Here is a 13,017-nt window from a genome sequence, read left to right as displayed (position 1 = left end):
TAAAATGCACTCCGAAATATTTTTAACTGGGGAGAGAGAATTCCCGTGACACAGTCTGAGTACTGGCTACAGAATCTGAGATGTGTGCCGTACTGTCAGCTATAGCTACAGCACTTCACCAACGGCGGTCATGGAAATGAGCCTTCATGCTGCATCGCCTAATTCACATCGTTCTTCAAATTTAACGAACGTATTCTTCAGACCATTTATTGACATGGTACCTCTTCGCAATGCAGTGCTGCTGTTCTGATAGAATAAGTTTACCAGCAGTGTACTATGTTTCTTCTCAGTATCCATTGGACATCATCGAGAAAACTTCAACCTTCTTAACCCTTTACACCAAGTCACTTCACAAAAATAAATCAACACACTTCACCAAGCTATAAACAGCATACTGAGGTCGAAACAGGGGACATTTCACATTCTGACTGCTTACAGCGCCATACTTTCACCTGGTGGCAGAAAGCGGAACTAGTTTTCATCACACACCATGGGCGAACTGATTAATGAACATACTTATGATGTTTCAGCATCCTCCGATGTAGACAGCCCGCACTGCAGCACTTCGAACACCGTAATTATTACAACCAGGTGCTTAGAATAGCTGAAGGCTACTGGTGGTTGCCTCTGAAACGGAAATTTTACAATCTATGTGTACTACTAGTTCTGACTTGGAAGTTTGCCGTTCCTCTGGACTCTTCATACACTTATTAAGGGCCATCAAATCATTCTACCTTGCATTTCAAAAATCTGAATTTGTATACATGCAAATTAAAGTTATTTTGATACTGTATCACACTCATGGAAAGTACATAATCGGATGCTGTGTACCAGCACGTGCATGACTGGGGGTAGGATACATGCATATCGTAATTCTGTTCATTTGACGCAGGAGATGAGCGGGAACTTCCGGGCTGTGAGAAAGCTAACCGCTGACAATAACAAGAGGAGAGGGGACACAGAATTGTAGATAGAGTCCCGACCCATGGCTGGCGGGTTTCTCTCTTGATGTCGGGTATCAGAGGCGAGAGCGACATGTGCTCGCTATTTTTACAGTGGCTGGTGGCAGTTTTCGGCAACGGTCTTGATGCAGTGGTAACACCGGTTCCCGTCAGATCACCGAAGTTAAGCGTGTAACGCCGGAAATGCATATCCTCCTATTTCCATCTATTGTACTATAATTTTTTTCCTTGTTTTGTTACCTCAAGATATGACATTTCTGTCTCTTTATATATTGTAATTGTTTTACTGTTTGTATATATATAGTTATGCATTGATGTCGATGTATAATTGGTTGTTTTGTAAATATTATTTGTATTTTTACGCTGGGTCTTGCCTAGGGAAACTATGCTATCGAACGAATACGTCGATAGGTCGTGTGGAGAATCAGAGTGTTTAGGATCTTTGGTAGTGTTAACTCTGTCGCGTGGAGCGCGGGCAGAGGGAGTCTGGCTGGAGTGGTGCAGTGGAGCAGGTGTGTTGTGTGAAGCTCCCGCGAGTTGCTGCGCTTTCGGGGTTTGGCAGCATGTAATTGCTATCGACTTGCGATGGTAGTTTCTGACATGGTGTCGCGGACGGGAAGCATTAGCTGGCGCACATCAAGAGCCCGTTTCGCCTGGTGACCGTGTCGAGAAGAAGGCGCGCCAACATCCAGCTTCTGCAACAGCGACGGTCGACAATGCATGACTGTCGCCACCTCCTCGATCGACGGTTTCAAACCTTCAATCAACCGACAAGGAAGACTGGAAGCACGTAAAGTTTTAGAACTGTATGGCAGACCTCAGCTTTTCAAACTTTTAAAATTGTTGCATCACAAAATTACAGCAACTTAGCATGAACGTTTGTTGCTCATTGTCCCAATTGCAATACCAAGCAGGGTCCCTTCCTTTTCCGGAATGAACCCGAGTGTCGTTGAAATTCAAACGCCAGCATCACTCTATTTCACTGCTTTAATTTCAAAGTTCAGTTAAGGTATTCATAGCTGGCTACAATATTTAGATTACACAAGCACAAATTAAGAGTGCGAGTTTTGTTACCGTATTTTAGCTTACCGCCGGCCGAAGTGGCCGTGCGGTTAAAGGCGCTGCAGTCTGGAACCGCGAGACCGCTACGGTCGCAGGTTCGAATCCTGCTTCGGGCATGGCTGTTTGTGATGTCCTTAGGTTAGTTAGGTTTAACTAGTTCTAAGTTCTAGGGGACTAATGACCTCAGCAGTTGAGTCCCATAGTGCTCAGAGCCATTTTTTTTTAGCTTACCTGTGACTGCAGCTCAGCTTGGTACGTACTAAATTTTACTATTGTTAATTGTTCAGAATCATTTAATTCAAGTTCAAAGTTAAATCTCTTATTTCTAAATTGCGTAGATTCAAGTAGCTTTTGAAATGATTGTTGAGGTAGTCCAAGACTAACCGTATTTTACTGAATTTCGATGTGCTTCAGAAAGAAAGCTCACTATTAACTTCAGTCACTAAATTAACTTTCGATTATCCGGTTTTATTAATTCTTTTGCTAAATTAAGTCAGAGTGTAGCGAAATTTATTACTTCTGACAAACTTCCAGTTTTCACACTACACGTGTCAATCTTCAGTTGCCACGCTTCTAGTGCTAATTATATGTGTAATAACCTATCTTTTTCAGTTACTATAGTAATTGTCCTTAGGACTGGCGACCGTAATTTCCCCCAAATCTCAAATATCTAATTACTGCTAGTTAATTGTTAACGTAACGGCCGCATATTTACTTTCTTTATTAACTTTACCCCTTTTCAAAATTAATTTCCACCAGTTTCATTAGCATTTTTCCTTTCATTTAGATGTAACCCTTTCCTCCCTCTTTACCGACAAATTGACTTCAGTGACGATTGCTATTCCCAAATTTCCATTAGGTACACGCGGATTAATTTTTCACTGTCATTAAGGTCGATAAGTGAGGGGGAGGTTACAGGCGCTGTCGGGCTGGGCTAGCACTTGGATGGGTGACCGTCCGGTCTGCCGAGCGCTGTTGGCAAGCGGGGTGCACTCAGCCCTCGTGAGGCAAACTGAGGAGCTACTTGATTGAGAAGGAGCGGCTCCTGTCCTTGAAACTGACATACGGCCGGGAGAGCGGTGTGCTGACCGCATGCCCCTCCATATCCGCAACCAGTGATGCCTGTGGGCTGAGGACGACACGGCAGCCGGTCGGTACCGCTGGGCCTTCGTGGCCTGTTCGGGAGCAGGTGGCAGTTTTCTCGGGAAAGCTTCATGTTTTGGTCAGGAATGCGCCAGCTCAGCACCACGGCTGTGCTATTGACTGGGTCGCTTCGGAGAAATGGTCGCCGAGCTTCACGAGATAGCCGACAGAGCGGCGCCACACGTAACACCCCAATTATCATATCCCGTCGCCACAAAGCTTTCCCTGCGAAATCTTCGCGGAGGCTATGATAGGCTGCTCGACTATTACCTCAGCACACGTTTGATGTCACTGTCAGTATTTGGCGGGAAGAAATACACTCCTGGAAATTTAAATAAGAACACCGTGAATTCATTGTCCCAGGAAGGGGAAACTTTATTGACACATTCCTGGGGTCAGATACATCACATGATCACACTGACAGAACCACAGGCACATAGACACAGGCAACAGAGCATGCACAATGTCGGCACTAGTACAGTGTATATCCACCTTTCGCAGCAATGCGGGCTGCTATTCTCCCATGGAGACGATCGTAAAGATGCTGGATGTAGTCCTGTGGAACGGCTTGCCATGCCATTTCCACCTGGCGCCTCAGTTGGACCAGCGTTCGTGCTGGACGTGCAGACCGCGTGAGACGATGCTTCATCCAGTCCCAAACATGCTCAATGGGGGACAGATCCGGAGATCTTGCTGGCCAGGGTAGTTGACTTACACCTTCTAGAGCACGTTGGGTGGCACGGGATACATGCGGACGTGCATTGTCCTGTTGGAACAGCAAGTTCCCTTGCCGGTCTAGGAATGGTAGAACGATGGGTTCGATGACGATTTGGATGTACCGTGCACTATTCAGTGTCCCCTCGACGATCACCAGTGGTGTACGGCCAGTGTAGGAGATCGCTCCCCACACCATGATGTCGGGTGTTGGCCCTGTGTGCCTCGGTCGTATGCAGTCCTGATTGTGGCGCTCACCTGCACGGCGCCAAACACGCATACGACCATCATTGGCACCGAGGCAGAAGCGACTCTCATCGCTCAAGACGACACGTCTCCATTCGTCCCTCCATTCACGCCTGTCGCGACACCACTGGAGGCGGGCTGCACGATATTGGGGCGTGAGCGGAAGACGGCCTCACGGTGTGCGGGACCGTAGCCCAGCTTCATGGAGACGGTTGCGAATGGTCCTCGCCGATACCCCAGGAGCAACAGTGTCCCTAATTTGCTGGGAAGTGGCGGTGCGGACCCCTACGGCACTGCGTAGGATCCTACGGTCTTGGCGTGCATCCGTGCGTCGCTGCGGTCCGGTCCCAGGTCGACGGGCACGTGCACCTTCCGCCGACCACTGGCGACAACATCGATGTACTGTGGAGACCTCACGCCCCACGTGTTGAGCAGTTCGGCGGTACGTCCACCCGGCCTCTCGCATGCCCACTATACGCCCTCGCTCAAAGTCCGTCAACTGCACAAACGGTTCACGTCCACGCTGTCGCGGCATGCTACCAGTGTTAAAGACTGCGATGGAGCTCCGTATGCCACGGCAAACTGGCTGACACTGACGGCGGCGGTGCACAAATGCTGCGCAGCTAGCGCCATTCGACGGCCAACACCGCGGTTCCTGGTGTGTCGGCTGTGCCGTGCGTGTGATCATTGCTTGTACAGCCCTCTCGCAGTGTCCGGAGCAAGTATGGTGGGTCTGACGCACCGGTGTCAATGTGTTCTTTTTTCCATTTCCAGGAGTGTAGTATTGGCACCAAGATTGGCAGGGGGCCTCAGTGGGAGTCTAGACGAATTTGTTGTAAGGCCGTAAATGGCCAAACTTTTGTTTATCAGCGACGACTGCCAGCGTTCTAGGGCAAGCGGAGCGGTCTCTCTGTAGGCGTGGCGCTGCAAAGAATTTGGGGAGATGGTTCCTGCCCGCCCCATGAGTGGGTTGCGCACTTTGCCTTTCCTAGTGCAGAGTAATTTCATTCACAGTTTCACTTGTCCAGTCACACTTAGTTTCTTTTTTGCACTCGCGGTTCGATCGATCTCCGAGGCGGGGCCCCATCTCCATGCAACGCAGCCGACCACGAGTAGCAGCCGTCATCAGCACGTCGCTTTGCGCCTTACTGTCCTTAATATACGCAGCTTCGGTCTGTAGAGTATCACCTGATTTTTCAGCTGTCCAAAATTCGAACTGAGCTTTCTGAGGGGTGGCATCCATAGAACCACTTTGCCTCCATAGGTGGTATCGTGGTACTGCACTCGATTACCCACTTGTTTACCTAGAATTTACATTCAACCTCTTCTCTTTGCTCCACCTTCTCGTAGTAGAGAAGGACACAAGATCCAATGCTGTTCCGTTTGTACTAGATTATTGCCAACACCTCTGTCAAATAAGAATTATTTACATGTTTGGTTACGTTAATATACATGATTGTTATTTATGAAATTCATGATCAATTTCGTGTTCCATTTAAAGAAAGTAATTTGTAATTGTAAGTTATTAGAACGGAATTTATGTGTTAGTCACACTCACCAGAATCCTTTTCTAGAATTTTTGGAGGGGGAACTTTGATTCATTAATTGAGTGAATAAATTATTTACGAAGCTAACCATTCGAAGCAGGATTTATATCAGGGCCATTATAATATCGCGTTACACATCTTGTCCAGACACAATATAAACCCACTTCTGTGTGATTTGCATAACATTGTGATTCTGCATCATAGCTTGCATATCAGTTAAGGGTCCCACGACAGCAATCACGTGGCTAGTTCCCAACTTATGGCAGTGAGATGAGAGGAAACGCAGATCCCAGCAAAATGTAGGTGATACTTATTTACTTGCGACTTCAAGTGTTTTGTAATCTAAATATAACAAAACTCTATCGCTATAGAAGCCACTGAAGATGCGTTAGAGAAAAGAAAATTAAGTTGGAACAGGAAAAGGCGTTTTTATTTACAAAACAAGTATTACAAAACAAGTAAAACTGAGGATGTTCGTAATTTCCTCCCCTATCCGTTCCTATTTTCTTCCTGGTTACGAAATTTGGGATATTACTGAAAACTAGTTTTATTTGATATTCATAAAGATTACTTTACATTTTTTATGTGGGAAAACACTAACGGAGGTAAGTGGATTCATTGCAGAAATGTTTGATTTGTTATCGTGAAACATGGTCTTCATCTGCATAGACATACAAATTCCTACATGACACAGGTTTAGAACACTAAAAGAACTTAAAAACATTGTTCATTTATGGCCTTCAACTGATTTCCAGCAGTGAAAATTTTTGGCAGCGCTAGACTGGAGAAATACATTCAAATTAAATACACTTTTGAGAATTTATGGAGGACGAAATTACGAGAACTTTTTTTAATTTCTGTTTTCGCGATGTTAATATATATGCCAAATCCGGGCTTTATTAGGTTATAACAATTTAATTTTAACTTTCCTACAAGCTGAGGATGAATTCATGAATATATATTTACCAATCTGTAGTCCACCCCACTAGCTGAACGGTCAGCGCGTTGGAATGCCACGCACGCGGGCCTCGGTTCCATTCCCGACTGGGGTGGGAGATTTTCTCTCCTCAAGGGCTGGGTGTTGTGCTGTCCTCATCATCATTTCCTCCCAATTGTCGACGCGCAAGTCGCCCAATGTGGCGTGGCACTCAATAAGACTTGCACTTGGCAGCCGAACTTCCCATCCGTTGACGCCATACGATCATCTCCATTTACCAATTTGTAGCCTCTTCCATGAGCTTTCTGGGCTTATACAGGCTCTAACGTACCAAACTGACGGAATTTGAGTCCCCCTACCTTACTTTTTGACCACTCCAATCCGTCTACAGACCACAAGTGGCCCATAGGGACCATGCGACCGCCGTGTCATCCTCAGGGGAGGATGCGGATAGGAAGGGCATGGAGTCAGGACACCGCTCTCCCGGTCTTTATGATGGTATTCTTGACCGACGCCGCTACTATTCGGTCGAGTAGCTCCTCAATTGGCGTCAGGAGGCTGAGTGCACCCCGAAAAATGGCATGGCGGCCTGGATGGTCACTCATCCAAGTGCCGACCATGCCCGACAGCGCTTAACTTCGGTGATCGCACGGGAACCGAGGTATACCTTTCTTTTGGACACTCTCCATTTTCGAACTGAGGCCACTATGAAGACTAGAGGCTCTGTCATGGACTGCTGGAGCGATGTCTACTGCGGGTGATAATTTCTTTTCGTCCAGTGTGCCCCTGGTGATCTGCTGGGTGCGCCGCTTCGCTGGCTACAGCCTTGCTGTGGCGTCCAGCCAGGCCACTAAGTGTGTCACTCGGCTGGGCCTGCGGCGGCTGGCGTCCGCAGCGGCACACAGTAGCTGCCGCGCCGCCCGTATTGATTCCAAGAAGCGTGGGCGGCGGCGGCGGAGCCGGCAGCGGCCGCCCAGTCTGCACAGACGTCGCCCTCCTCGGCTCCGCCGCTCGCCTCCCGCCCCACCCACCCGTTTACGGCTATATTGAGGTACACTCTCGACCAGGCAGACGTACATAGCAGGAAACTCGAGGAGCTATCCCATTGGCGAGGACGTCCAACCAGTATGGAATTCGGAACTGGCGTCAGAGGAAACATTGGTATAAGACCGAAGCGCGAGTCAGTTTGTTATCAGCGCGGATTTTGGAGCCGTGCATCACGTAGTGGACTGTCTTCCTTCGCGTTTTCAAGAAGCTAATACATGAAATTTCTCCGGAAATAGAATGAGAAACTAAAGGGAAACGCTTGAATATATGGTCCGATTTGCGACTTAATTTATCAGTTGAATTTTGTGTTACTCAAGGGGTATAGACGCTGATAAATAATTTTTGACATTGCCAAAGTAATGCCATCGCTTGCTAGGGATAAGACTCACACTGTTTATATTAACAATGTAAGAGACCACACAAGGGTAAGGGTACTTCAGTCATCGTTGCCGCATTCATTTGCGCTAGTGTATAAAGTTCATCGCCAGCACAGAGACATGACAAGATGATAATGAATGGTAAAGAAGTACAATACTGTTTACAGATGCCTAGTTCCAATGCCGGCCGCGGTGGTCTAGCGGTTCTAGGCGCTCAGTCCGGAGCCGCGCGACTGCTACGGTCGCAGGTTCGAATCCTGCCTCGGGCATGGATGTGTGTGATGTCCTTAGGTTAGTTAGGTTTAAGTAATTCTAGGGGACTGATGACCATAGATGTTAAGTCCCATAGTGCTCAGAGCCATTTGAACCATTTGAACCTAGTTCCAATGGAATGTAACAATCTAGATGAACAAATTGCAGTCTGCTTGTGCGTACTTTGAGACTTATATATTTCTGCGCTGTAAGTAAACGTTTGAATTCCCTACAAGCTTCGTTCTAATTATACATTTATTTGTTATACGAGAGGTTGCAAGGGAAGACATAAGAATATGTAATACACTACTGGCCATTAAAATTGCTACACCAAGAAGAAATGCAGATGATAAACTGGTATTCATTGGACAAATACATTATACTAGAACTGACATGTGATTACATTTTCACGCAATTTAGGTGCATAGATCCTGAGAAATCAGTACCCAGAATAACTACCTCTGGCCGTAATAACGGCCTTGCTACGCCTGGGCATTGAGTCAAACAGAGCTTGGAAGGCGTGTACAGGTACAGCTGCCCGTGCAGCTTCAACACGATACCACAGTTCATCAAGAGTAGTGACTGGTGTATTGTGATGAGCCAGTTGCTCGGCTACCATTAACCAGACGTTTTCTTTGCTCCACCTTCTCGTAGTAGAGAAGGACACAAGATCCAATGCTGTGCCGTTTGTACTAGATTCTTGCCAACACCTCTGTCAAGTAAGGATTATTTACATGTTTGGTTAAGTTAATATACATGATTGTTATTTGCGAAAATTCATGATCAATTTCGTGTTCCATTTAAAGAAAGTAATTTGTAATTGTAAGTTATTATTTATGTGTTAGTCACACTCACCAGAATCCTTTTCTAGAATTTTTGGAGGGGGAACTTTGATTCATTAATTGAGTGAATAAATTATTTACGAAGCTAACCATTCGAAGCAGGATTTATATCAGGGCCATTATAACATCGCGTTACACATCTTGTCCAGACACAATATAAACCCACTTCTGTGTGATTTGCATAACATTGTGATTCTGCATCCTAGCTTGCATATCAGTTAAGGCTCCCACGACAGCAATCACGTGGCTAGTTCCCAATTTATGGCAGTGAGATGAGAGGACGTTTTCAATTGGTGAGACATCTGGAGAATGTGCTGGTCAGGCAGAGGTCGAACATTTTCTGTATCCAGAAAGGCCCGTACAGGACCTGCAACATGCGGTCGTGCATTATCCTGCTGAAATGTAGGGTTTCGCAGGGATCGAATGAAGGGTAGAGCCACAGGTCGTAACACATCTGAAATGTAACGGCCGCTGTTCAAAATGCCGTCAGTGGGAACAAGGGGTGACCGAGACATGTAACCAATGGCACCCCATACCATCATGCCGGGTTATACGGCAGTATGGCGATGACGAATACACTCTTCCAATGTGTGCTCACCGCGATGTCGCCACACACGGATGCGACCATCATGATGCTGTAAACAGAACCTGGATTCAGCAGAAAAAATGACGTTTTGCCATTCGTGCACCCAGTCTGCGTTCCTGTCTGTGATGCAGCGTCAAGGGTAACCACAGCCATGGTCTCCGAGCTGATAGTCCATGCTACTGCAAACGTCGTCGAACTGTTCGTGCAGATGGTTGTTGTCTTGCAAACGTCCCCATCTGTAGACTCAGGGATTGAGACGTTACAGCTTTGCGGATAAGATGCCTGTCATCTCGACTGCTAGTGATACGATGCCGTTGCGATCCAGCACGGCGTTCCGTATTACCCTCCTGAACCCACCGATTCCATATTCTGCTAACAGTCATTGGATCTCGACCAACGCGAGCAGCAAAGTCGCGATACGATAAACCGCAATCGCGATAGGCTACAATCCGACCTTTATCAAAGTCGGAAACGTGATGGTACGCATTTGTTCTCCTTACACGAGGCATCAAAACAACGTTTCACCAGGCAACGCCAGTCAACTGCTGTTTGTGTATGAGAAATCGGTTGGAAACTTTCCTCATGTTAGCATGTTGTAGGTGTCGCCACCGCCGCCAACCTTGTGTGAATGCTCTGAAAAGCTAATCATTTGCATATCACAACATCTTCTTCCTGTCGGTTAAATTTCGCTTCTGTAGCACGTCATCTTCGTGGTGTAGCAAATTTTAATGGCCAGTAGTGTAGCTTTTTGTTCAGTTTTTCTTATGTGCTCGCAGTTTATCGATGTATCGCGGATCTTTCCACTGTGGAACGAAACAAACTCTGAAGACTTCTAAATTATCGAATTTTGACATGGAAGACCTTGAATATTTAGCTCAGAGCCGTAACGAAACAACATTTACTCACTTGCAGCTGATGAGCATTTCTGTATAATAAACCGCCACCCGGTGTAGCCGAGCGGTTCTAGGCGCTACAGTCTAGAACCGCGCGACCACTACGGTCGCAGGTTCGAACCTTGCCTCGGGAAAGGGTGTGTGTAATGTCTTTAGGTTACTTAGGTTTAAGTAGTTCTAAGTTCTAGGGAACCGATGGCCTCAGAAGTTAAGTCCCATAGCGCTCAGAGCCATTTGAACCATTTGTAAAATAAACCAAACAAATCGTAGCATTTCACAGATATAACTGCAAAAGTAAGTAAACTCACTCACGAGTTTGATAATGTTGCCATAAGTTCCTGTCAATACAAGTGAGAGATTTAAAAATTTAGGCCTTGCAGACGCGAGAAATAACCTATTTTATTTTGGGTGGTTGGAGTCAGAAGTACAGTGGCGGACACAGCCGATCGCGCACATTTTACCAAATAAGTTACAAATTTAAATATGCAAAATTCTCTGACTGCATTCCTTAATATATGCTGTCTTAACAAAAATTAGTACATGCTTTTAGAGGTTTCCAATTCACTTAAGATAAATTGTTGCAGCAGTTCATATGGAATACCTGAAATGATTACATTTAGATAACACAAGCGGTTCTGAGGCACCGTATATCGAGCCATGCTGAAACACCCAAATTAGTACCAGGTGTAGCCACAACGAGTGGCAATGCAGGCGCTCACTCTGGCGTGAAATCGAATATTGTTGTGAGATACGTTATTCCACGCCTGCTCCATCTGTTAAAGTGGTTCTGCAGGCTATGTTGGCTGACGAACCGCACGAGTCACCTCTCGTCCCATCATATCCCACAAGTGCCCGAATGAAGACAAGTGCAGGGAATCTTCTGCACGTCCTGCAGAGCACGTTGAGTTTCATGGTCAGTGTGTGGGCGAGCACTATACCATTCGAACGACACATCACGTTCCTGTTGCAAGAACAACATTCTGCGAGTACCAAGCACTGGTTATCTTCCCCTCCAGAAACACCAAAGGTGAACGAGAGTTGTAGCTTATCGCACCTCAGACAATAACGCCTGAATGGGGTCAGTGTGTCTTCGACGAATGTACCCTACGAGAATGCGCCCACCACGTCTACGTCATACGCGCAAACGACCATCACTTCCATGCAGACAGGAACTGCTTTCATCGCTGTAGACTATGGTGCGCCATTCCATCTTCCAAGTGATCTTGTAACGACACCAGTCGAATCGTGCACGTCGGTGCTGTGGTGGAGTGAGTGAAAGATGAGACAGAAGTGTGTGTGCCGTAGTCCCCCTGCTTATAACCGGTTCGCAGCAGTTCGTATTGACACGCCTGGGTTCACGTGCCCTCTTATCTGTGCTGTGGTAGCTGTACGATCCGCCACTGCTGCCCTTACAATACGACGATCCTAGCGGTCGTCAGTGCTGCCTGAACGCCCAGGACCTCGCCTACGTTCTGAAAATGTTCACCTCATTACTGATGGTTCAGATGGCTCTTACAAGGGAACCTCCCCATCGTACCCCCCTCAGATTTAGTTATAAGTTGGCACAATGGATAGGCCTTGAAAAACTGAACACAGATCAATCGAGAAAACAGGAAGAAGTTGTGTGGAACTATGAAAAAAGTAAGCAAAATACACAAACTGAGTAGTCCATGCGCAAGATATGGAACATCAAAGATAGTATTAGCTCAGGAGCGCCGTGGTCCCGTGGTTGGCGTGAGCATCTCCGGAACCAGAGGTCCTTGGTTCAAGTCTTCCCTCGAGTGAAAAGTTTAATTTTTGTTTTTCAAGCAATTATCAAAGTTGAGGCACTCACACATAATCAACTTCGCTCCCCAAAATTCCAGGAGATGTTCAGATTTGCTTGGACATACGCAGGATTTGACGGTATACACACGAAAAAATTTGAAAACGTTAAAAACACATGTTTTGACAAAGCACAGGGAAAATTGTGCGACTGTGAAACTTTTGCATTCATTTCTTGCAGTTTATGTGACAAACTCTTATGTTTTCATCACTTTTTTTTGGAGTGATTATCATATCCATAAGAAAACCTAAATCGGGCAAGGTAGAAGAATCTTTTTACCCATTCGCCAAGTGTACAAGTTAGGTGGGTCGACAACATATTCCTGTCATGCGACGCACATGTGGTATAGTATATATCAGACGTGTTTTCCTGTGGAGGAATCGGTTGACCTATGACCCTGCGATCAAATGTTTTCGGTTCCCATCGAAGATGCACGTCCTTTCGTCTACTAATCGCACGGTTTTGCAGTGCGGTCGCAAAACACATACACTAAACTTATTACAGTGAACAGAGACGTCAATGAACGAACGGACAGATCACAACTTTGCGAAAATAAAGAAAGTAAACTTTTCACTCGAGGAAAG

This window comes from Schistocerca cancellata, chromosome 6 (assembly GCF_023864275.1).
Source record: "Schistocerca cancellata isolate TAMUIC-IGC-003103 chromosome 6, iqSchCanc2.1, whole genome shotgun sequence".
Classification (NCBI taxonomy): Eukaryota; Metazoa; Arthropoda; class Insecta; order Orthoptera; family Acrididae; genus Schistocerca; species Schistocerca cancellata.
The sequence above is the reverse complement of the archived record's forward strand: the minus strand, read 5'-3'. Positions refer to the sequence as shown.